This window comes from Puma concolor, chromosome B4 (assembly GCF_028749965.1).
Source record: "Puma concolor isolate L17-30 chromosome B4, mPumCon1.1.hap2, whole genome shotgun sequence".
Classification (NCBI taxonomy): Eukaryota; Metazoa; Chordata; class Mammalia; order Carnivora; family Felidae; genus Puma; species Puma concolor.
In genome coordinates this window covers 70,208,547-70,231,457 of record NC_141673.1, presented here as the reverse complement: position 1 = coordinate 70,231,457, position 22,911 = coordinate 70,208,547, and the positions used below count along the sequence as shown (strand labels likewise).

Sequence of the window (22,911 nt, the reverse complement as noted above, 5' to 3'; positions counted from 1 at the left end):
GGAAGGAGTTCTCCCACCAGGAGATGGCAGCCAGCCTGCGCCTCCCCTGCAGCCATCCCAGCCCATGCCAGGTGCTGACCATTGCGTGTGGGGATGGGGGTGCCCTGCAGGCTGTGGTGAAGCGTTCCTCTGGGGAGTCCGTGGTCCGGTGTGAGATTGACGAGGATGTCATTCAGGTCTCTAAGAAGTTCCTGCTGGGCCTGGCCGTGGGCTCCTCCAGCGCCAAGCTGACCCTATACATGGGCGACGGTTTTGAGTTCATGGAACAGAACCAGGGCACCTTCAATGTTATCCTCACAGACTCCTCAGACCCCATAGGCCCTGCCGAGAGTCTCTTCAAGGAATCCTATTACCTGGACCTCATCGAGGAGATGTGGCAGTTCTGTAGGTCGCTCTTCCCTTTGGTGGCCTATGCTTACTGCACTGTCCCCACCTTCCCCAGTGGCCAGGCAGTCTTCATGCTGGGCAGCAAAAATCTGAGCACCAACTTCTGGAAGCCCGTGCAGCAGCTGACACAGAAGCAGGTAGAACAGATGCAGCTGAAATACTACAACTGGGATGTGCACCAGGCAGCGTTTGTCCTGCCCGAGTGTGCTGCCGAGACCCAGGATGATGTAAGCTGAGCCCAGGTGCCACTGCCCAGGACGTTGGGCCAGGGAGCCTTCAGGACTCCTGGGCATGACCAAACCCTTTTGCCCTGCCTGTGTGCCCACCAAGCAAGTGTTACAAGCCCCAGAATGCTGCCCGATGGGCCCGGCTGGGCGGACGGTCTCTCAATGTGGTGTTCGGCCTCCAGGCTTATACCAGCTGTGTATAGCCAAAAACAAACAAAAAACCACAGGAATTACTGTTTGTAAGGTGATGGGAAGAATCCAGTAGGGAGAGAAAACCTGATGATGCAGGAGTGAGAAGGAAAAATTTGTGGAATGACATCCTTGAGAAGGCAAGAAAGGAATGGAATCTGGTCCATAAGTGGAGAGGTTGGACACCCTTCATGGCCGTAGAGACCATTTATTCTTATAAAAACACCATATGGGGACCCAGGTGGAATTAGTTCAGTAGTTTTGCTAGTAGGATCTTGTTGCTTTTTCTTGATTGCTTCTTGTTTACCTGTGAAATGAGAAGCAAGACATTAGCTAAGATTGCGGAAGGAAGAGAGGAAGAGACCTGGAGAGAGAGGAGAAGGTGTGACACAGTCATCGGAGAGTGAATGTTCTGGGAAATGTAGTATAATTTCCTGGCAGCACTGAGAGCCCACTTGAGGTTCCTGGTCATGATGAGTGCGTGCTTTTCCCATTCAAGTCCAGCTTTGGGGAACAGGTGTACAGTAGGCAACGAGTTTGATTTCACCAACTTGGGGGTTTCTCCCAAGTCAGTTCAGTGAAGCAAGACCAGGCTAAGAGAGTTTCAGGGTGTTTGCAAGAGAGCAGAGGACCAGGGACAGGAGCAGGGTGAGACAATAGGATCAGGAGAGTTAGACCTTAGTGGGGCTTGATAATTTTTGCAGTTGGGGTATTGGAGAGAGTAAACTGGAAAAATAGGAAGTGTTGGTTGGAGAATCCAATCTTTCTCACTGAGGAAGGAATTACAATAACCAGTACAGACAAGGTCTGAGATATGAGCATTGGAATGAGGGGCTGCGGCAATGTGGAGTTGCAAGGACAGGGTGGTGGAAGGATCACATGTGCATGTGGAAATCCCCAAGAATTATGTCAGGAGAGATGTCTTGGAGAGGTTAACAGTGAGGCAGGGCTTAAATCTTTAAGGAATGAGGGGTAGTGTCTCAGGAATGAGGAGATGGCTGCCAAATGAGATGACCAGAGGTAGGAGAGCAATCTGAAGAGGGGCAGGCTAAAAACCAAGAAACAGATGGAAGTGGTGAGTAGCTTTAGGAATTCAGTCATATCAGGATTTCTCACCCTCAACACCAAATTTTGGGCTGGATTTCTCTGTGTTGTGGGAGCTGTCCTGTGCATTGTAGGCATTGTAGGGTATTTAGCAGCATCCCTGGCCTCTACCCATGAGATGCCGGGGTTCTTTACCCACCTGTGACAACCAAATATGCCCAGACATTGTTAAATGCCCCTGGGGGCAAAATTGCCCTCATTTAAGAACCAGTGAGTTAGATGAATACTGAAAAAGCATTAGGGTCCCTGGTGTCCTTCCCTAAAGCTCTTTCTACGGAGTGCTGGGGATGCCATTCTAATCCAGATTAGAGCAGATTATGCAATGAGCAGGAGAAAAAACAAAGTGCCTCTCTTTCTAGGAGTTTGACTGTGAAGGGCTGGAGGATGAGAGCGCAGTAAGCGGAGGAGACTCTGGAGAACCAGAGATGATTTCCTTCTGTGGGTCAGATGGAGCCATAAACAGATTTAAATATTGATGAGGAGGATCCATGTGAGGGGAACAACTGACCTAGAGAAAAGAGCGGTCTGAAATGGGCTGTGGAATGGTTTGTAGATGTGGAGGAGTCAACGTTAGATCAGAGGAGCAGCATCTCCAAAGATCCAGGAGCAGCAGGTGGATGCTGCTGGTTTATGATTTGTTGGAGAGAAGCAGAGGGAGTTCTCATCCAACAGCTTCCATTTTCAGCTGCTGAGAGTGAAGAGAACAGTGAGTGCAGGGGCGGAGGTGGGGGGGGAGTTGGCACGTTGAACCAGTTGTGAAATGGGAGACCAAGCTGGCTTGGAAAACCTAGGAAAAGTTCTAGGATGTCTGGGGAGTGGCGAGGGCCTGTGTGGGGCTAGCGACCTGAATTTACAACTAAACCAACCTGTGCTGCTGTGCTTTCTCTAGCATCACTCAGACACCACGAAAGCAGGTAGCAGGATTCAGCCCAAGTTAGGGCTTTGCTAGATGGTTGTGATGGAAAGAGCAGAATATTGGCAAGAGTGCTATTAAAATGATGAGCTGGGAAATGTAACTATACAAAAGGAGGGGAGGGAAAGAAATACAAATCTGCAGATTGGTTAGAAAATGTCACAGGGCCTCTGAGGTCATTGTGCATTTAGGACAGGATGTTAGTGGTGGTCAGAAAGGGGGATTCCTGAGTAAGTGATTCTGAAAAGGCAATTTGTCAAGTAATAACAGGGTCTAGGTTGGGACCACGGAAGTTAGTGCATGAAAGGGAGAACATCATTGGTGATAAGAAGTCAAGTTACTAAGGGGTCAAGGTGGCCCAGTCATGTCTGTGGATGCAGATGTCCTTCTGGATGAGGGAAAACTTGGAATGGAGAGGGAAATGTGAGCCAGGGGCCAGATTTTCTGTGGGCCGGGAGCGTCAGCTGGCAGGTAGGAGACGATAGGCTCTAGGAAGCTCTGGGGTCATACTCTGCTTGCATGGACCTAAGGCGAACTATTTTCATCCCAAGAACATTGAGGACTAATGGTCTGGAAGCAACATATAGAATGAGGTGAATGTCAACCTTACTTTCTTGCCCCGAGTGTGAAAGGTATAAAAGAATAATCAGAGCCAGCTCCCCATACGTCTGCATATTTTTGTTTGCAGGCTTTGTTTCAGAGTGATTGATCAAGTTTTATTTCTTTTTTTTTTTTTTTTAAATTTTTTTTTTCAACGTTTATTTATTTTTGGGACAGAGAGAGACAGAGCATGAACGGGCGAGGGGCAGAGAGAGAGGGAGACACAGAATCGAAAACAGGCTCCAGGCTCTGAGCCATCAGCCCAGAGCCTGACGCGGGGCTCGAACTCACGGACCGTGAGATCGTGACCTGGTTGAAGTCGGCCGCTTAACCGACTGCGCCACCCAGGCGCCCCAGATCAAGTTTTATTTCAAGTTGGGTTCCCACCTTCATCCCCTCCCCCCGCCCCCCCCAAATCCAGACGTCATTTTGGTTATTTCTAGCCTAAATGGCCCTGAGGCAAATGAATTGATGCTGGGGCTATTGAGAGAGATTATAGTTTATTTTATGGGCTGTCCAGAGTCTTTCTGGCTAATCCCAGAAATCCAACTGAAGTACCAAGATCTGCCTCAAGCTCACAAGATCTTCTGGATCTGGAAGACTGGGAATAAGGCAGGACCCTTCTGCTCAAGCATTTCTTTACTTGGATTTGTGCTCTTGTATCTTCTACAAAGAAATAGGATGGCTTTGCCTTGTACCTTTTGGCACTAAGTTCACCAAAATAAAAAAGAAAAGGAACTAAACCAAAACAGGAAACCAAACAAAGGAACGGTGATTTGGCAAAAGGAACTCTGAAAAGAAGAAAGGAGACCAAAGATAGGCTAGTAAGAACTGCTCAGTTGGCCCACTTGCTATGGCAGCGATTCACATGGCATTTCAACTTTGAAAGCATTTTGTACATTTAAGAGCAAAAGGTGAGGGAATATGTACTTTGCCTGAATATGGAGGGAAGGGGATGTACTCTTTTGCTTTATGTGGCTGATTCCAAAGCTACATTTGTTGATTTGTTAGGATTGGAAGGTAGGAACAAGAATAGGCAGCAGTCCAGCATACAAAGTCTCAGTCAAAAATCTTTCTGACTCACTTCTTTGGAATGCAGAATGTATTTTCCCAGAGAAACAGTCATAAATGGTGATTGGACTTCTGGGTCCAGCCAGCCAGACTAGCTAAAGCCAGTTTAACTCAGAGTGCTAACAAAACTGTCATCCCATAATAATAGTTTGCTGAAACACTCCAGTCTTATTTTTTCCACTATTATTAAAATTTTAGAATAAACCTCAAGTCCAGAGTGAGTGCATGAGTGGAACCTTGTGGGAAAAAAAATGCTTAGCATGATGAGTGGAAGAGAGGATTGGTTTTGAGTTATTTAGATTCTGAAGCAGTGTTCTGTCCAGAATTTGAGGAAGACAGTGTAATGGTATGAGATAACAGACAAGAGCTTATCAGCTTCCATATTCCTTTTGTCTTTTCTGCTAGTGAAGGTGAACTTTAGATTGAAAGGTTCAAGTCCTGGGAAGGAGCTGTAGAAGTCCATGCTAGAGGTGCCTGGGTGGCTGTCTGTTGAGTGTCTGACTTTGGCTCAGGTCATGATCTCACTGTTCCTGAGTTTGGGCCCCATCTCGGACTCTGTGCTGACAACTTGGAGCCTGGAGCCTGCTTCAGATTCTGTCTCTCTGTCTCTCTAAAAAATAAATAAACATTAAAAAAAAAAAAAAAAAAAGAAGTCCTTGGGGCGCCTGGGTGGCTCAGTCGGTTGAGCATCTGGCTTCGGCTCAGGTCATGATCTCACGGTTCGTGGGTTCGAGCCCCGCATCGGGCTCTGTGCTGACAGCTCAGAGCCTGGAGCCTGCTTCGGATTCTGTGTCTCCCTCTCTCTCTGCTCCTCCCCTGCTCATGTGCTCGCTCGCTCTCTCTCTCTCTCCTTCAAAAATAAATAAAAACATTAAAAAAAAAGTCCATATTGCGTGAGACTGTTGTAGGAAGGTATATCATTATTCCAAATGAGTTTAAATTTCTTAGCTAGAAAAATTATATATCAACCAGGGTATTGAAAGAGCAGGTGAATTCGCTCGTGGAATCACAGTTGCTAATGGAGGTGATATGAGGGCTGGGGCAATTACCAGAATAATAGAGGGACAAATGTGACAGTTTTCCAGAAGGGGTAGGGTTAGGGTAGAAGTTGGACATAAACTAAATTCTGATAAATGGAGACATTGACACCGGAGTATTACTCTCCAGGAATATCACAAGATGAGATTTTTAAGTGGGTGGTTTGTGAATGTTAGAAAAAGGAAAGGTCATCAGGAGCCAGTGCAAGTTCAATATAAATAAGTCATGTCAGACAGAGCACATTACCTTTTTTTTTTTTTTTTTAATGAGGGTGATTATAATGGTAGAAGAGGAGAAAGCCACAGACATGTTTGTGTTTTTTAGAAACTGGAGTATAGTTGACACATTTTTGTGTGTTTTGAGTTTAGCAAATGGTGTGAACAAAATTGAATTTAAATACAGAATGAAGAAATGTGGACCTAGTGAGAGTATACTTATCTGGGCAATTGATCTTGGTACCAAGACTGTGGAACAATGGCTGGAAATCAATTTCTAGAGGAGACAAAAATCAATATGAATTAAAGTAACGGCCTGCTCCTGATTCACAAATATGTGCTGCCTAAGTACAAATCATAAGAGCTGAAGCTAATGACTGATTATGTGAAAAGACTAGGTGTTTGGCTAATTAAATCTTAGTATGAATCAAGCATGTAATAACAATGTCAAAAAGTTTATGCAAGTTTAGGTTGTATTTGCACCTTTGTGTCCAAAACAAAGAAAGTACTAGGCTTCTCCCATTCAGTATTGGTAAAGCCACTTGGGCCCTCCATTTTAAGGAGGGGAGGCCATGTTGATTGGGGAAAAACAAGTGGTAGATCCTGACACTTAGGCAAAGCAGGACATCAAGTTTAAATATTTGATAATAGCAATTGGTGGATGGAGTTGCAAAATATAGTATTAAGACCTATGAATCGGAGGTATAGATAGGCAGACATTTCATTTTAGTGGAAAGATGTTTAATTCTTCAGAGGAGTCTAAATATAGACAGACTGGATAACAATCTAGGCAGATGATGTATGCTTTAACCAGGATGTATCAGTGGGGATGGGAAGGAAGAACATACATGTTTTATGTGTAGCAGGACTTGGTAGCTGATGGCAAGCAGGGAATGACAGAAAGACAGGATGTTTTTGGGAATATAACACCCTAGTAAGTGACTCACTGATGAATCTGAGTTGCTTTTGTTTTATTTCCCCCCCTTCTTTCAACCTATTGTCATCATCAGCCAAATTTCCTCCTTGTAACAGTGTTCATTCTACTGTTTTTTCCCCTATTTTCAGAAAGCCTCCACTGAAATGCCTTGTGAATTCTTGCCCCACGCAGTATCCCATTTGAAATTCAGTGATCTATCCATTATCTGGGGAAATGTCAACATTAATTTGACAAAAACAGGCATGAGGAAAGCAGGGAGCCCTGGGCATTCTGAACAAAGATGTAATATCAGTATTTACGATGGAACTCATTTGATTATACGTCATCTAGAAGCATGCCACAATAATGGCCAGAAAAGCCCACAGAAGCAAAAGAATCAAGTTAAAGTTGAGAGTCTGCTGGTAAATAACCTGACTGCCATGACCTAAAAAACAGCACTAATGAAAGAAGTTGTAATAAAAATTTAAAGAGAAACACAGAACTTGGCAGAAATGCATACACAGAATGGATTCACAGGATTCCTGAAAATTGAAAAGGAGAGAGATCTGTAGGATTTCAACTATAGCTATCCCTCCCCCTGTACCCCAAACCCCCATATTTTGAATTTGTAATTAGTTTGAAAGGCTTAAGGGCTCTGGAAAGATCATTTAAAATCCCTTTATTTCTGAAGTCCTACTAGCTAATTGCAATTTTCCTTGTTTTGACAAATTAATAATAAAAAAGTGTATCTTTACTGTAAGTCTCAAATGTATTCCTTAAATCTGTCTCTGGTTAAAAAAAAAAACAAAAACCTGTAAGATAGGTTTTTAATCAAAAAAAAATTCTAATGGCCCCTTCAAAAGGAAAATGCATTTACAGTTCCTTCTCCCAAGGCACTTTTTGAAATGTAGATTAATGTGACCTGATAGATTGTAATAACGACCAAAGAGCATTTTCATTAATTATAATGAGCAAACCAATAATATAGATCTTTACAGTGTTAGTATGAATTAGAATATATCAAGACGATACTTGCAGCTGGAGTAAAATTTGACTGCTAAGTCCAAATCCCTTAAAATAAAAACACATAATGAAAATTTTGACAGATTATTCAGTGATGCTAATGGTATCACCACCATTTCATGATTTTTAACACAGTCTTAAGTGTTTTTAAAAAGTAAATACACTGTCTTGTGACATAAGTAGTAAGAAGGTTGAAGAAGAGAAAAGTGAATGAGAGGAGGTACTTCTGAGACTTTGAAAAGTGTTTTTTTCCTTTTTTCTTTTTTGTTAGAGTCATTTCTAAAGGTCCCCTCCCCCCCAGGAAGTTGAGCATGAGGTAGAATTCGAGGGATTTAGAAGCCCTCTTCAGGTTCTGCTCTCAGTCCCCTATGGGCTTTTTCTTTTAGGACCTCAGTCTCCTTATGTGAAAAAGCAGAAAAATCAGATTTCCTCACTGGGGTGTTGTTCAGTGACTGCATGCACAGTGATTGAAAAGCATTTTAGCTATCTTAAAAGCATATTCATAAAATAATAATATAGTGAGAAGCCTTATCTAAGATTTATGGATGCTTATAGCCGGCAATACAGATTGCGGGCACCGGGATAGCCAACCTTCAGATGACCACAGCCCCACATTGCTCACCCCAGCTGTACCCCTTCCTGTTTCCTTTCAACTGAAATCGGATGGTGTTGGCATCAGAAATTGGTTCTGTTCTCCGTAGAAGAGCACACGGGCATTTGTGACTCAGTGCTTCCGAGAAAGAAGTTACAGGCATTAGATATCTACCAAGTTTTCAGTGGGTTGAGAATTAATCCTACTCAGCAATATTGTAAAATACCAACAGTACAGTCTTATCAATAAATAAATATGTTGGGCACTTACTAACACTTGCTAATAGGATTTTCAATTGAACTAGAAATAAGAGCTATTTAAATTATGCACTATTTTGAATAAACCGCTATCAGCTTCACTAAATTTTGCCGTGAAATTTTCATGTATTCATTCATTCAATATTTATTAATCAAAGTGCTTTGAGGAATACCAAGCAGTATATCTCAACGTTTCCCCTCAAGGCCAGGAGTGGGTATTGCCTCTGGCCCCTGCACAGTGTCTTTGTATCTGACAAATGTTAGTCCTGCAACCACTGCTGGTTAGTTGGTTGAAGGAGAGAATATCAGGCAGTGTGCAGTGTTTGGTGACTTCCAAAGGCACGCACAGCAAAAATGCTGGAGGAGTTCGGTTAGGATGGCAGTCCTCAGCTCTGTTGTGCATCAGAACTCCCCAGAGAGCTCTTTGGAAAAGTGAAGGTCCAAGCTGACCTTTATGTGCTAATAATTGCTCTTGATTAAAACCTGAATGTGTTTAAATAAAGTTTATGAAGGTGACTCTAATGTACAGCTAGTTTTAAGAGCCATTTTCTTTGAAAAATTTGTAATTAAAATTTTTTCTTTTAATTCTTTTAATGTTTGTTTATTTTTGAGAGAGAAAGAGTGCAAGCAAGGGAGGGACAGAGAGAGAGATACACAGCATCCCAAGCAGGCTCCAGGCTCAGAGCTGTCCGCACAGAGCCCGATATGGGGCTCGAACTCACAAACCGTGAGACTATGACCTGAGCTGAAGTCGGATGCTTAACTGACTGAGCCACCCAGGCGCCCCTAGGTTTGTAATTTTAAAGGAGGTGGTGGTATATAGCTCAACCTTGAAGGGTACATTTCACTAGGTACCGAAACCTGTACTGAAAGGTATACCAATCCAGAAAACAGAATCAGTAGTATATATATATACATAGGTACACACAGGTGCACACACGTTCAAATGTGTATGTATAGTTGTATGTATCTGTACATACACAGAGATTTAATAAACAGATGTATTTATTTTTAAACTCTTTTGAGAAAGAGAAAGCACAAGTGGGGGAGGGGCAGAGGGTGGGGAGCAGAGCATCTGAAGTAGGCTCTGTGCTGACAGCAGAGAGCCTAATGTGGGGCTCGAACTCATGAACTGCAAGATCATGACCTGAGCCAGACGCCTAACCAACTGAGCCACTCAGGCACCCTTGATTTATTAAACAGAGTTAGTTGAAGGAATTGGTTTATGCAGCTGTGGGGTATAATCCACAGAGCATGCTGGCAGGAAGGGCAGGGGCAGCTGCTGCAGTCCATAGGTGGAACTTCTTTTTTTTTTTTTTTTTTTTTCAGAGAAGCCTCGGGATTTTTTTTTTTTTTTAAAGACCCATCAACTGATTAGGTGAGTCCCACCTAGATCATTGAGAATAATGTCCTTTCCTTTAAAGTCAACTGACTGTACATGTTAACCACATGTATACAATTCCTTCACAGCAACACTTAGATTAGTGTTTGATTTCATAACCGGGTCCTGTAGCCTGGCTAAGCTGACACACAAACCTGACTGCCACAGTGGATATATTACAGAGGGTATCCTACTTGCATGGGCAAATGAATGGAAGTGGAGATGAGGAAGATGTGTCCAGTGTGTATCCAGTTGATCTAGGGTAGTGGGAGGAGATGAAGTTAGTTTAAGGCTAAATGTAGCTGTATTGGACTTTTGAGCTGAAAAGACAAAGCAATGCTATAGCAGCACTGTCCCAACAGAATTTTCGGTATGATGGAAATGTTCTGTCTCTGTGGTGGCCAGCACCATAGCCCCTTAGCCACGTGCGGCTGTGGAGACACCTGAAGGGTGTTAGTTCCAAACCTCCTTGGGACCTTCCTGGGTAAAATCTGAAAGTGACGCCGTACTTGAAGAGAAGGAAAGACTAAAGAAAGAGGCCACTCCATATCAGGAGGTGGACAGTTTAATGAGCAAGGGAACTTATGAGGCTTTTCTTAGGTGGACCTAAAGGCAGGAAGATCTCCACCCCTGCCTGCCAGTATCTTAAAAGTTGCTATAGAGGCCTTAACTAGGTTCAGTCATGTATATGGACCAGATGGTCTGAATTCCACATCACTATCTCAAGGTTGTGTCCTTGGGGCAGCTTCTGGGAGCAGGGAAGGCAAGTGGAATGTACTTTCCAAGGACGGTGGGGGGGGGGGGGCGGTGAGGAGCCTCTGATTGTTGGAGTCCAGCTCCTGGGTCACTCAGCGGTCATGTCCTCTCAGTGACCTACCCTAACATGTGATTAGTGATACAGAGGAACTGAATTTGAATTTTTTAAGGTTTATTTATTTATTTTAAGAGCGTGAGAGAGAGAGAGAGAGAGTGTGTGTGTGTGTGTGTGTGTGTGTGTGTATGCATGCAAGCGGGGGAGGGGCAGAGAGAGAGAGAGGGAGAGAGCAAGAATCTCGTGAACTCACACACCATGAGATCATGACCTGAGCCAGAATCAAGAGTCTGACACTTAAGCTACTGAGCCACCCAGGCTCCCCACAGAGGAGTTTTTAATTAATTTAAGTAGCTCCGTGTGGCTAGTAGTTACTGTTGGACAGTGCAGCTGTACAGGGGTCAGTCTGGCAGGAGGTATACAGGATGCACTGGAAGGAGAGAAAGAAGGCAAGCAGTCCAGTTAGTAGACTAGTCGTACCGTCCCAGGCAGGGCGGGCAGTGCAGGAAGAGGGAAGGAAGGGAGAGAGATGGGAAATGGAGGAGAAAGGAACCAACGATGATCTTAGGGTTGGCCACTTCTACACCTTCTTGCTTTCCCCTTGTCCACCTAAACCCTTCCTGTCAGGCAGATGTCCGCAGCTCCTCTTTTCTCGCCGGCTGTCCTCACACGGGCTTCCCTAGCTTCAGTTACCACAGAACTCTGTGTTAACAGCTCCCAAGATTCTACTCACAGTCTTAGCTCTTTCCTCTCAACCTCAGGCCCCTGATATCTCCACTGGGAAATCTCACAGACTCTTATTGGTCTCCCCTCCTACCCATACTGCTTTTTCAGTTTTGTGCATTTTGGTACGTGCACAAAATATAATCCCCATCCTCTCAGCTGCTCAAGCCAGAAACCTCAGACGGCTCCTGATATTGTTCCCGATCTGCTGTTTCTTTAAATTTATTATTTATTATTTATTTATTTATTTATTTATTTAGAGCATGAGTGGGAGAGGGGCTGAGACAGAGAGTCCCAAGCAGGTTCTGTGTGGTCAGCGCCAGCGCCCGACTTGGGGCTTGAACCCACAAAACCACGCTATCGTGACCTGAGCCGAGGTCAGGAGTGGGACACTTAACCGACTGAGCCACCCAGGTGCCCCTAACCTGCTATTTCTAAGAGTAGGTTACAGCTTGTCTGTTTCTGTGTCTTCATTTCTGTTGCTCCCCCTCGGACAAAGTCACTACCCGTCTTCCCTGGACTCTCACAGTCCCGTCGCCACTTTTGCCACCCGCATCTCTATTCTCTAACTACTTCCTTGAAAAGCAGAAATCAGATACTTTCTTCTGTGATGCGTAACGTAATTTCCCCCCTGTTGCTTTATCTGTAATACTACAAAATATCACAGGATAAAGGGTTAATTAATTTCAGTTGATTTATTTAATAATATTTATCCATTTAGTATTTCTATAACCCTATTAAGCAGGTACTATTGGGAAATATCACTGAAATATCCCTTGGGGCATATATTCTAGTGAGAGAAACAGACATTAATCAAATAATTACACGAATAACTACACAATTAAAATTGTGAGATGTGACATTTAAGGAGGAATATAAGGTGCTCTGAGGGTATATGAGGAGGAGAGCTAAGCTAGCCAGGGAGCTCAGGGAAGGGCTCCGTAAGGAGTTGACTAAGGAAAGGGAGAGATTCTAGGGAGTGGGGGCCACATGTGTAAAGAGAGAAGGGAAGTACTTTATTTCAATGGAATACAATGTAATGATTAAAAACTTTAATGGAATAAAGAACCTGACAACTGCATTGGGATGGAATGTGGTCTTAAATTTTTCAAGCCATCTGGAGCAGCTTTTGGAAACCAACCAAACTTGTATAACATGGTTCTGTTAAACACTTTGACTTGAATGTGATCTCAAGTCAATATAGCAAGTATCTGTCTGGTGGCTTACTTTCCTGGGGGTTATAAGTTAAAAAGAAAAAGCAAGATTTTTTTTCTCTTTATTGTTATAATCCAATAAAAATGATAATATGCATACATAAAAATAGATGACATACTCTATAGGTATTGTATCATACTATTATTATAATTTATATAATGGAAAATTAAGAGCCAGAATGAATGGTATGAAATGGTGGTTCTAAAGGTTTTATATTCTTTCACTTTATACTCTTAAAAGTATGGACCCCAAAGAGCTTTTCATGTGGGTATATTGATATTTACTATAGTAGAACTTAAAACTGAAAAAAATTAAATGTATTAATTTACTTAAACAAAACTAATAAACTCAATATATATAAACATAAAACATTTTAATAAAAAATAACTTTTTTTTTAAAACAACATAGTAAGAAGAGTGGCATTACACATGTATTTACACATCTCTTTAAGAGAAGGCAGCTGGATTCTTAATATCTGTTTCTGTAGTTAAAAGTTCCAGTGTGTTGTTTTGGTTGAAATATGTGAAGTAGACCCAGCCTTACACAGATAGGTGGTCAGAAAAGAGAGTTGTTTATAGTCTTTTCAGGTAATTCTAGATATTCTTTGATACCACATTGAAACTTGACAGGTAGTAGCATCTTAAAGGTTCGTTGTAATATGAAATGTGAAACCATATCAACAAATTTTTGTATATTAAAAACCTGTCTTGCATTTTGAATGGATCTTTACCCAAGCCTAATTTTTATCACTATTCACAGGGCAGTTGAAAACATTGGTTCACTGAGTTAAGTAGCTCTTACAAATGTTGACCCATTTTGTTATACAAGGTGAAAAAAATGACGTTTGTTAACACAGCCCCAGTCTCACCAGTGAAGCTAAGGAATATTGGGAAGCTGTGAAGTGCACAGTGGTGAATACAAGTTGTCCTAAATTCTAATACTTGTTTGAAAACTTGAATTTTATCATAAGCAATAAATATTATCAGTTGTTTCTCCTGAAATGACAGTTTCACTTTGTTCATTTTCTGCAAAATATCTACCAAATATCCAAGTCTATACAACTGAATTTTGTTAGTTATCTGTCAAGTGAAGTGGTATCTGTGAAAAAAAATTGGCAACTGGAAAATTATATAAGCACTTTTCCTCAAGACAGCCGTCATACTACAGTGTGCATCAGAAGTGCTTTATGGGTACTTCCATTTCTTCACACAGAATATTGAAAAGCCCGGTACTCAAGGGTCAGGATTTAATAACATTAGTCATTGTTACAGCTTCATCAAGAACATTCTTGAGTGAAGTGACTCTACTGTATGCAGTGGTAAAGAATACAATGACAACTAGGCCAGTTTGGTGCCACTGCTGAGTTTGCTAAGATGCTGGGAATTTTACCCGCCATTGTTTTTGCACCATCATTGCAGGTGTTAACACAGTGAGGAAAATAGATAACATCTTAGTATTATAAAAATGGTTGTGACCCTATGCGCCCCCTGAAAAGGTCTCAGGAATTCCCAGAGGTCCTCAGAACACACATGCATTGCCATAGACAGTAGTGTAAGAAAGAAAGAAACAGAAACCCATTGTTAGGAAGGCTTCATGAGCGAACGGACTTAGACCTTAAAGCAGAATTAAGATTTTGATAGGTGGGAAAGAGAAGGGAAAGGGATTTTAGGAAGGGAAATCATGTGAGTAAAGGAGTAGAGGCAGGAAGCAGCATGATGTGGCCAAAACACTGATGAGAAAGGATGGTTGAGTTGGAGGGTTAGGAATGGAGAGTGAGTGATTATTTATAAAATATGGGATATGATGATATTACGGGGGAATCTTGAATACCTATCAGAAAAGTTTGCATTTTTTCCAGAAGTCACGGGGAGTAATTGAAGGTTTTTGAATCCTGTGACATGAACATGTTGGTTTAGGACCATCCATACAGCGAAAGTGTATAAGGTAAATTTGACAATCAGGACAACTGGATGCAAGGAGACTGATTGGAATATTAATTTAGTTTGTGAGCGTCAAGAATGCAGACTAGAGAGGGGTGCCTGGGTGGCTTATTTGGGTGAGGGTCCGACTTAAGCTCAGGTCATGATCTCCCGGTTTGTGGGTTCGAGCCCCGCGTCAGGTTTTGTGCTGACAGCTCAGAGCCTGGAGCCTGTTTTGGATTCTGTGTCTCCCTCTTTCTCTGCCCTCCCCCGCTCACGCTCTGTCTCTCTCTATAAAAACATTGGGGGGAAAAATACAGGCTGGAGAGATGGCAGTAGATGGACCAGAGTGAAATGTAGACCAATTGCTTCAAAACTAGAAGTTATATGAGAACTAAAGAAGAAAAAGTCAAAGGTTACTTGCATATTATATTTTATAACCCCATTTCCTTGCCAAGGACATTGTTAGGGAAATGAACAAAACTGGGTGTTTCTATATAAGGTCTCACTTGATACTTTTTCCTCTCCCCAAAATCAGAATGCTTCCCTTTTTTCTGATAGCAAGAACTGGATCATTGAACACATTTCCTTTTTGACCTGGAGCCAGGAGGCTTTGTGCCAAATATCATATTAAAATCATAACAATTACACTTGTCCCAGTGGTTAGTACATTTCTTACTTCTTTCTCTGGCCTGATTCTCTTCTCTCTTTCTTTATAATTCATTAATCTTACTATTTTCATTCTATTTAATGCCAGATATCAGAAGACCTTTTTTGAAAGAGGTTGACAGTGGGAGAGTCTTTTAGGGTTCCTAATACCAATTCCAATGTGAAGGGTTATTCCCCAATGCCCAAACACTAAGTGATTCTTGCACACCAGTTGGGTATCAGAGAATTCAAGTCAATTCTGACACTGTCTACCAGGAGATAGCATCAGATTGCACAGGTTAAGGACTCAGTCCTACAAAATTGCTTTCCACATCCCACTTCAGACTCCAGTGGCAAACCTCAGGCTGTTACCGGTGCTTCTGACCAACTGGCTACAGATTGGAGCTTCCAACAACCTCCTTTTTAGGTTGAACTAATTTGCTGGAGCAGCTCACACAACTCAGGGAAACATTTACTTATATATACCGGTTTATTAAAGGACATGAATCAACAACCAGATGAGGCGATACATAGGGCAAGGTAGGGGGAAAGAGCATGGGGCTCCTGTGTCTTCTCTGGGTATGCGACCCTCCTCTCATCCCCATGTGTTCACTCCAAACCCAGTTCTTTTGGTTTTTGTGGAGACCTCATTGCATGCCCATGATTGACTAAGTCTTTGGCCATCGGCCAATTCAAACTCCAGCCTGTCCCCCATCCTTGGAGGTGATGGGGGGGGGGCCTGAAAATTCCAATTCTCTAATCACATGGCAGCCAATCCCCCACCCTTGGGTGGGGTCCAAAAGTCACCTTCATTAATAAGATACCCATTTCGCCTTTATGCCTGTGAAGCATTTTCAGGAACCGTGGATGATTCTTAAATCATTATATCACAGGGAGAAGAATATAATGTAATGATAATCTATTAATCCTTCACATATTTTGTTCATTGATAGGATAGGACTCTACATCAGTCACATTTTACTGACAACCTTAAGAAAGCTAAAAAGACTCTGACATTGAAAACCAAAGTACCAAGGTTAAATTTCAAATTAAATAAATTCAGTTATGCTGGTTTCCCAATTCAAAGCAGATGAGAAGCAGCAAGTAAAAGGGTAGTGAAATACCTACTAAAAATAGGTAAAATGAGAGTGTTTCAGTCAGTTAAGCCTCTGACTTCGGCTCAGGTCATCATCTCACGGGTTTGTGAGTTCAAGCCCTGTGTCAGGCTCTGTGCTAAACAACTCAGAGCCTGGAGCCTGCTTCCCATTCTATGTCTCCCTCTCACTCTGTCCCTCCCCTACTCTTGCTCTGTCTCTCTCTCTCACTCTTTCTCTCAAAAATTAAAATTAAAATTAAAAAAAAAAAATAGGTAAAGTGATACCAAACGAAATGACTATTCATAACCAGAATAATGTCAGAAAAAGCAAGATGCGGGTGCAAATTCCTCAGGATTATAGATTACGTGAATGCACGCAACACAGCTAGTAATTAATAAAGAACTGTCACATGTTAGAGAAAACTAACAGCTCACATTTCTTGTGCTTTTACTATGTTCCAGGCTCTCTGCTATTGCTTTTCATGTATCATTGTACTTAATCTTCACAATAACCATGCATTTCTATGATTTTCTCCTCTTCACAGATGAATACTTTTAAAGAAATAAAATATATACACAAAGGTACACTGCTTTGTACGTGGCAGAGTTGTGTTTTGAAATGGGCTCAGCTGGATAACAAAGCCTATGTTCTTTATTCTTATTTGGGGGCTTCCTTCATGTTTACCTCAATAATAATAATAATAGCTAAGTTATGTTCAATATCCTTTTAAAAGATCTCAAAAAATACTGTGTACTGTGAGAAAATTTAGAGCACTAAAAGGCTAAAGTAACCTTTTTTTAATTGGTATAATGTTTATTTAAAAATACATTTCCTCAGAGAACTTTATTTCTTGAAAATTCCCAACAAATGGGCTGGAAGAAGTTTTGTAAAGTGTTATTTATTACCTACAGTCAGTTTCAAACTTTTGTGCCATTGTTTTATTATTTTTAAAATGTTTTTAACGTTTTTATTCATTTTTGAGAGACAGAGACGGAGTGCTAGCAGGGGAGGGGCAGAGAGAGAGGGAGACAGAATCCGAAGCAAGCTCCAGGCTCTGAGCTGTCAGTAGAGAGCCTGACACAGGGCTTGAACCCATGAATGGTGAGATTATGACCTGAGCCGAAGTTAGATGCTTAACCGATTGAGCCACTCAGGTGCCCCATTTGTGCCATTGTTTTGAATGAGTCCTGTGGTTTTTTAAATTTTGTTTTGGAAACCTCTGTGTATCCTCATTTTCATACCACAAAGAACAGCCATTCTTGGGGGCGCCTGGGTGGCGCATTCGGTTAAGCGTCCGACTTCAGCCAGGTCACGATCTCGCGGTCCGGGAGTTCGAGGCCCGCGTCAGGCTCTGGGCTGATGGCTCAGAGCCTGGAGCCTGTTTCCGATTCTGTGTCTCCCTCTCTCTCTGCCCCTCCCCCGTTCATGCTCTGTCTCTCTCTGTCCCAAAAATAAATAAACGTTGAAAAAAAAAAATTTAATAAAAAAAAAAAAAAAAAAAGAACAGCCATTCTTGTAAACTACTAGTGAGTTAAAGGAAAAAAAAGTTCTATCTCTATAAAACATTAACCAGCTGATAGGCAATGTCACAATTCTTTGCTGGGCACTAGATGCTCTGATTTCTTTTTCTTTCTCTTGCTTTGAATGAGTTTGTAAACATCAGTTGTCAGAGAAGTAGTCTGAGAAGATTATGGACATGGGACATAACAGTCCATGGGGGAGTAACTGTTGATGACAGGACTCTAGTGGTGCAAACTCAGAGCAACTGAAAAGCTAAAAATAACCCTGGGCAATTCTTAGACTAGAAATGGAAACATCCTGTGAAAGATGAAGAGCCTCTGGGAGTGACGGATTATAACTAAGGGAGTCTGCAAAAGAAGAATTATACATGATCCTAGTAAAGAGTGTGATTCATTGCCTCAGTTACACCCTCGGTGATACCTTTGTTAGCTTCCTCAGTTTGACAGTCTGAATGGCCAATTTGAATCTCCATTTTCTTTTCATTTTCAGATTATAATCACCCGCTAGGGGATAAGGTTTTCATTCACAAGCATGCATATTCAGGGACTAGTCACCCTGGTCACATGTGACTCAGGTGACTAAGAAAGGGGAGTAGTTCATAGCCATGGATATGGTAACTACCAGTAAATATTTTTTCATCATAACTGGGTAGTTTTCCAAGTACTGAAAGTACTTACATGTGTGAAAGCCAGTTGAAGTGTGTGGTTGACTAAGGAATAGGAGGGAAGGTGGAAGGAAACCTGTGATTATGAAGTCACGTGAAAACTATTTTACCTTGAGACTAATGACCTGAACATTGTAGATGGAATATTGTGAAAGTCCACTAAATCATGAGGGATCTGGTTGTAGCGGTATTATTTTGGTTCTGATTCCAGAATAGAAGATTGGGAGTTATTTCTTAAAGGTCCAAAAAGTGTAATTTAGGACAGCCATCCTGCCTAGGTGGGAAACCTATACAACATTTTTCCTCAAGAGGTAGTACAAACTGAAGATGCTAACAGATTCAAGACATATTTAAGAATGTTAAATACGTAATGTGCTATTAAAGCAAAAGCAGGACACTTTGGGGATGTTGAAACCTTAAGAGGTTAGCCTCTAGGAGGATAATCATTCCCTTTCAGAAATATCCTCATACATCACTTGTCTTGTTTTATCATGTCTATCACTTTATCTAAGACTTTATTGGGAATATTTTGCAGCTTAATCTCTCCCACAGTTCACCACTGTTACCATTATCAGATGAGAACTGTGCAAACAGGTGATGGCTTCTTCTAGAAAAGGAAGAATATGAAAATAACCACTATAGGCATTTTCACACTGTTTTTTTTTTCTTTTGTGACTTTTCTTATTCTTCTTTTCTGCAGATCACCTTTAAAGAAGGCTAAACAGGGGTTTTAAAATGGTGGGAAAACAGGAGAGCAAAAACAAACCAACCAACCATCCGTGTAGTCTTGTTAATAAAAATCCCAATCCCCTGTCTCACATTTGACTGTGGGGTTGAGGAAAAGGTTCAGGCAGAGTCCCTCCCCTAGGAGGACCCTGCTAACTGAGCATCTTCCTGCAATCTTCCTGAAACCCTAGTTACTTAACTCCTTTTAAGGAAGTCTTATTTTAAAGGTCATTAAAAGTTCTATTTTCATATTTCGTCAAACTTGCTTCAGAAATTTTAAGAATATTTAAAGCCATATGAGAACTTTATTTAATCAAACTACTGTTTCCATGGCATGGCCTGCAGGGAAGTATTTAACAATAATTATGCTTAAGGTATTACAGCCTTTATATTCACCCAGCATCTTAAATGTGATGTTCTAATAATAGAACTCCAGAGTTTAACACAAGCAAAAGGAAACAAAAGCAAAATGCGTGTACCAAATGAAGAGGCTGCCGGCATGTGAACATTCCCTTGTGTGTATAACCAAAAAAAAAATAAAAAGAAGCAGCAGCATCTTTAGGCACAATCTAATGATATTTATAAGTGAACCATATCCCTGTGGACAAATTATGGAAACTAGTAAGCTCAGCTATTTGGGAACTGGTTATAGCCATGCAAGACTGTTTTTTAGGAATTTGTGCATCAATTTTTGACTTTCAACAAAAATCACTTATAAGCTAAATAAGTATTAAGTTCTAAAGAAGTTTTGAGTAAAGATATATAACTGATATGTGGTAGTTACAAAGGTGGCATGGAAGCTGTAAGGGAAAGTATGTCAATCTGGGGCAGTGATCTCTAAAATTTGTATCAGCACATTCCAATTCCATGTCTGAATTTCAGACATGTCTACGTTGTTGAACCCAGGACTGATTGACAGTACCCTAAAATATTTGTCCCTTTTCCTTTTTGGGATTTAGTTGGTAATTTTATGGACCCCTTTTATATCGCCATTCATCAACTCGCCCCATTTGCCTGCATGGTTTTTAGGATCTCATCAGTAAAACCCAAGAGAATCTACTGAATAGAGATTAAATAATGAGATAGTTCATTTAGGTCAAGAATGGTAATTGGCATTTCACAAAAGCAGTAATTCATTTGGGCAGTACCCATAAAAATGTTGGTGCTCCCTAATTAAAAAGTACAAATGAAAAAAAAATATTTTGACTCTCAAGGAGACAGTGAAACTAACAAATCTGGTAAGGGTGGGAAAGGAGACTTTCATGTGCTCTGCTAGTGGAAGTGTTCATTTATTATAAATATCACGGATGAAAATTTGGCAATGTATACATCAAAAGCTCTTGAAAAAGCCGTGCCACTTAAAATCTGCTTCTAGAACTTAGCCTAAGGAAATAGTAATTGAACATGTGCACAGATACATATGTACAAGGATGTGCAGCGGTGTTTATAAAAGCAGCAAATTGGAAACAATTTATGTGTTCATCAGTGGAGGAAATGTTTATATTGTAGTGATTAAGCATGACTCAGAGCTTTAATATCAAGCTAGAAAAATGTGATAGATGTTTATAAAACAGTATGTAGGGTATGGTACCATTTTGGGGAGTGTGTATGTGAGAGAGAGGGAAAACCTGAAAGGTGCAAAATATTAAGCTCAGCTCTACGAGGTTGGATTACGTATGACTTCTGTTTTTTTCCTTTCTTACTTTGCTGCATCGTCAGAATTTTTTAGCAGTTAGTATATATTACTTTTATTATCGGGGGAAAAAAGAGGTTATTTTTATTCTAAGAAAAAAGTAAACTGAGCTCCTGCTACCTGCAGTGCTCAGCAGAGAACTCAGGGTTGGAACAAGACCCGGCCACTAGTCTTCAGAAGCTAATAGTGTGGATAACAGAGTGGGGAAAGAGACTGTGATTTGTACAAATATTCTGGGTCACTCTTGAGTACACCTTGATCATTACAGAGTCACCATCAAGGGATGTTCATGGAACATCCTGACATGCTTGACTCTAAAACCAACCTAGAGTTCTCGCTTCTGGATACCCCCTCCTCCTTGAATGGGCCCTCTGTCCACTGCACTTCCCTCCCATCAACATTCCTGGACGCCTGAGTCCAGTCAAAAAACACGCTATTCATCCCCTGTAATACACCAGTTACTGAGCTGGTTTCCTCTTTGGCTCCCTTGTGTGTCCACATATGTCTCTTTATCCCTGTTAACTAACAGGTTATTTCCTCTTCTTCAACCCTGCTCCCCACAATACTAGTCTTTCCACCTTCAGCATCAATCCTTCCATATGGACAGTGCTTGTCATTTTTCTTTCTACTTTGCATTTTCTCACTATTACATGTTCTTACGGGCTGAGGAGGAGCTCTCCTCAAAGGAACAAATTGGTCCTGGTCTCTTCGCTTTGTGCACAATTGTATAAAGTAAAAATGTCCCATGATTACTTATGCTTTGAATCTGCCTGCACTCTCCCACAGTTAGGGAAAACAGAGTATATCTCATTTATAACTGTACGGCCTGCAAATAAAGTTTCATTGTGCTCTGTGTTTTGTGAGATCTAAATATTTACACAAAGGCTTTTGCTTCAAAAGTTTGGTTTCCCTCGAACTTGCTACATGCATGGATTCAGGGTTTACTGAAAAATCAAAGATCCAATATTTTCACTTTAGTTCTCTGCCATGATTAAAGTTTGCTTTTTTTCCTGTTGTGTCCTTCTTGGATTTAGTTAATTAGTTTTGTTTTACTTAAGGAGGTGTTAAAGACTACAGAGAGCCACGTGTTTTTTTCCACGTTTACATATCAGTTGCTTTTTAATTGTGTGAGTGTTTGGATATTGTTTATTTTTCGTCATGTAATTCCTCAACTATTATCGTTAGATCTTAAGCCTTTTTTGTAGCCTGCTTTGTATAAAGGTCGACACCATTGCCCAAATGAGCTTGGACTACTCTCCAGTATCATAGTAAATGACAACCATACCAGATCAGGAGTAGACTATTTGAAAATTCTGGAGATACAATCAAAATATCACTTGCTGTCCAAGGCAAGTTTCAAACACCCTTACACATAAATAAGAGTTTGAGCAAAAATACCAATTACACTGCTTTTTATGCAGATCTTGGACAAATAACTTAAGTTCAGCATTTTAAGCTCTCGAAATTAGATGCCTCTATTGTGAAAGGGAACTTCCAGTCTTGTGTTTTGCAGGGTTATTTGGGGACCTGATTTTGTGGACACTTGAGAAATATGAGATTGAACAAATGTTAAGCAGCAAGTTATGTTGTGGATTTACCAAGTGCTGATATCAGGGATTCCAGGAGGGTGCTTAGTGAGACAGGCTGCTCACCTAGAACTAACCTAAATGCCACAGAGCAGTGACACTCAGGAAACAGTGACGCCTGTTTCCTAGGTCCTCTCTTACCGTGGTCCTTCTTTCCCCACCTAGAAGAGAGACCTCATCATGTCACCCTTCATTTGCCTGAAGCATCTATTCAAGGAGAGGTCTAATGCCTCATTTCATTCAGAGATTACTTATGAGAAATTTTCCTACTAAGTAATTACCATCTTTGGATCTGTCTTTGTGTCCACTGGGACATTCTTTCTCAATCGCTTGTCCTATACTATGGAGGTCTGAACCGGGCTCCAGGTACAGGACCAGCACCCACTCGTACTTC

General features: G+C 41.3%; 1 protein-coding gene and 1 pseudogene across 2 annotated transcripts in view; both read left to right on the top strand.

Annotated features, from left to right (window-relative positions):
- LOC112867413 (spermidine synthase pseudogene) overlaps positions 1-3,538 on the top strand; it is a 3,993-nt pseudogene extending 455 nt beyond the window's left edge.
- ANO6 (anoctamin 6) overlaps positions 1-22,911 on the top strand; it is a 199,765-nt gene that overhangs the window by 88,191 nt on the left and 88,663 nt on the right. The window lies entirely within an intron of this gene.